We start from the raw sequence: 3,996 nt of genomic DNA, 5'->3' as shown, positions 1-3,996 counted from the left end.
ACAGCCAGTGAGACATTCGGTGACGCGCGTGAGTCGAGGAACGATTGCATCATGAACCAGGAGCAGCAGCTCATCAAGTTCTGCCCCCATTCTACAGCAGAAAAATCAGGGTTTGGAGCGGGGCAGCATCTTCTGTAAAGGGACCAAACGGGAGACAGGGAGGCTAGCATCCAAAGTGCCAAGTGCAAAGGCTATGTGCAGAGAGCCTCATGGGAACTCCAGCCACCTTGTCCTGTGAACACTCCAGAGGGCATCTGAGAATAAACACCGTGGCTAGTTTTTGTTGTCAACTCAATGACTTGTTTTCTAGATTTGTTTTCAGAACAATGTAATTACAATGTATGCTTATTTTGTTTTTTTGTTTTGTTTTGTTTTGTTTTGTTTTTAGCTCTGAGCAATTCATTTTTTCTTTTCATTTTATAATTCACAGTACATCCTAACCACAGCCTTCCCTCCCTCCACTCCTCCCAGTCCCCTACACACGTCTCCCCTCTCCTCAAGATCCACTGCTCCTCCATTTCCTTTCAGGAAGGAGCAGGCCTCCACAGTACATATTTACAGCAGGTAGATGTTGAGAACAGAAGGAAACAAGTGGGCTTGTGCACCCCAGTTTTGCCAACACAAAGAAGAACCATTTCAGGGGACTTCTGTGAGCCACAGCCTGACACCTCTGCTGCCATACATGAAGTGTTTGTGGCCACACCTGACGACCTGAGTCCAATTCACAGGACCCACGTGGGAGGAGGAGACCAGCTCACAGAAGTTGTCCTGTGACCTCCACACACATGCACACATTCACTGCCCCTCCATACACAATTAGCTCAGTTTTTTAATTAATTAAAGCAACAACAAAAAGCAACAGGAAAAATCATCTACAAGTTTTCCATCACATCCCCATATTGTTACTTGTGTACCGGGAGCCCAAGAGGATGGTTTTCTGACTGATGTCCCAGTGTCACTAAGATCCCAGAGGTTAAATAAAAAGCCAGTGCTAGCCGGGCAGTGGTGGCGCACGCTTTTAATTCCAGCACTCCAGAGGCAAAGGCAGGCAGATCGCTGTGAGTTTGAGGCCAGCCTGGTCTACAAAGGGAGTCCAGGACAGCCAAGGCTACACAGAGAAACCCTGTCTCGAAAAACCAAAAGAAAAAAGAAAAAAGCCGGTGCTGCATGTGGATCCAAAGCTGAACTAATGACATAAAGATTGTGATCTGTGCAGTAGCTTTCTGTCCTGCTAATGCCCAGACCGTGGCTTCTAAGCACAATTTCCCACTATCAAGGCCCTGGGCTCCACAGAGATATGGCGAAATCCACTTGAGCACGAAGGATTCAAGATGAATCTGAAACACTTTTCCAAACCAGATAGCAGGCACATTCTGAAAGAACACCAGAGGCAAGGCCAAGAGCTCAGGGCCTGGTTGGAAAGACAGGGCAATTCCACCCCAATAACAGTAATTATTGCAACCAATTAAAACATACAAAATATCATTGCATTCATGAGTTCAGTTTTTTCTTAACCTTTTCAGGCAGTGGGGAGAATGGTTTTATTTAGAGAACTGTTGGAGGAGGCAGGGAATCTCGGATTCTGCTTTTCCTTTACCAACTACCACCATTAGGAAGCCAAGAAGTGCAAATCTGACTAAGCGGTGGTTGCTCCCTATAGAACTATTTCAACCATGAATACAAAGGGAATCATGGGGTCAGAACCATGATTGTGTATCTATTAATTTATTTGCAAATGACTAATGAGTCAATGAAGCCAAATTCTGAGCATCGGAACATAAAGAGTTCTAGAAAGCAAAGAAAATTCTGAAGTTCCTCACACTCACACAAAAGGCTGCAGCCTTGGAGCAAGACCAACCTGTGCCCTGAATCCCAGCACCCATGCACAACAGAGCCCTGGCAACAGGGGACAATAAAGGTGCCCTCTTAGAGACTTGGCTAAAATGCTCATTCCCTGGGACCCAGGCCTCTGGTCCCCACCACCACCACACATGTCCCATAGAACTCCCATGAGCTCTGGCCACTATGCAGCCTAAAGACAGCCTTCTGTTGGCCCAACCCTCAGCTCTTCTGCTGCTGTTGCTGGGAGCTGCTGTATCAAGTAATGCTCACCGCGGCGGATGCTGGGGACATGTCCCTCGTGTTCCATATTCCTGCCACTACCATTTCTTCCCGCAGTGGTGCTCATCCCTGAGGGGCCTCCCGACATGTCCACCGTGCTCCAGGCCTCGACACCACAGTTCCCACTACTAGAGGTTCCACCTAAAATGGAGCTTGTAGGGGACACAACTACAGACTCTACAGACTGGGAAAAAGTCTCTGGCAGCTTTAGATCCAGACAGGGTTTAATGTCTGAAATTTACAAAGAACTCCAAAAGTCAGATAACTCCCAACCACCCAACCAACAAATAGGCAAGTTGCCTATTGACCGTTCTCAAAAGAATAAATGCAGCTGGCTAAGAAGCACACAATGAGTGCTGTTCAGGGTGTAGGGAAAGAGGAGGCCGTGTGTGATGCTTGTAGGAGCATAAACTGGTAGGCGCTGGCACTGCGGGAAGCAGTGTGGATGTGCCGTATCCCCAGCTATGGCACTCCTCGATGTATACTAGAAGGGATCTAAGTCAGCACACCACAGACAGACAGCCTGGATGCTCACCAGCTCATGAATGGACAAAGAAAATGTGGCGTGTGTGTATATATATATACACACATGTTGAAATGTGGGCGTTCTTTGATCCTAAAGAAAAAGAAAAGTGAAACCATGGCACTCACAGAACAACAGATGGCACTGGAGGTCATTATATAACATGAAATAAGTCAGAGGCAGAAAAACAAATACTGTATGTTTTTTGTCATATGTGGAAATCAGATTTAAATCTATGTGACATGAGCACAGAATAGAGAGGGAACCGGTGGGAGTCGGGGTGGGGGGGCTGGGCTGGGGATGGGGAAGGGATGGGGCAGAAGCTATACATATGTATGAAGGTGACTCCAATTATGGAGATTACGTTCTTAGAAAGGAAGAGAATCTAGTGGAGCTTGCCCAAGACTGCAGGGCGCATGCAATGCTCCCATACTTCTGGTGCTGTCACCTGCTGCTGGACATCTCTACTGGCAGTAGCACTGGCTTCTGCAGGACCTGAGGATATGTCCCCACGGCCAGAGTGACCCCGCCACTTGAAGAGCCTCAGCCATGCTAAGTGATGGGTGCTTGTCCCACTAAGTCCTAAGGTCGTACAACCCTGGCATCCCTCATCCCTTGCCTAGTCACACTGCCACCTCAACAAGCACTTGCCGTCTAAGCCAACGAGACGCACACAAGCACCGCTGACATTGACTGCAGCGTTGACGTTCACATAGAAACTCTTACCTTCAGCCAGGCTCAGTGGCACACTCCTGGTAATCTCAGTACTCGGAGGTAGAGGCAGGCAGATCTCTGTGAGGCCAGGCTGGACTGCAGAGTTCCAGGACAGCCAGGGCTACACAGAGAAACCCTGTCTTGAATCTCCCACCCAAAAAAGAAAAGAAACGAGCCTCTACCTTCATGCCCTACTCCAAGCCAAAGCACCACGTCTAACGTCAACTCTGAGTCACCCACAATATGGAGCTACCCTGCAAAACCAGGCAAGGTGACTGCCGTACAAGGAAATTTGGGGAAATTCAAGAGTCCAAATGGAGAATTCAAGAAACCAAAGAAAGCAACTAATGACCTGGAAAAATACAAAGAAACAAACAAAAAACCCTCAAGACCAGGACAGGCATTGCAAGAGCCAAACAGAAATATGGAACTGAAGGATTGAATCAATGAAATAAAAATCCAATGGAGAATCTCAACAGCAGAATAGATCAAGCAGGAGAAGAAAAAAAAAAAAAGAATTTCTGAACTTGAAGAGATTTCTTTTGAAATAGCTCAGACCAAAATAATAATAATAATAATAAAGAATAAAAAGAATGAAGAAAGCCTAGACTGGCAGAACACCACTATTAAGTAGGGAA

This window comes from Acomys russatus, chromosome 25 (assembly GCF_903995435.1).
Source record: "Acomys russatus chromosome 25, mAcoRus1.1, whole genome shotgun sequence".
NCBI lineage: Eukaryota > Metazoa > Chordata > Mammalia > Rodentia > Muridae > Acomys > Acomys russatus.
The sequence above is the reverse complement of the archived record's forward strand: the minus strand, read 5'-3'. Positions refer to the sequence as shown.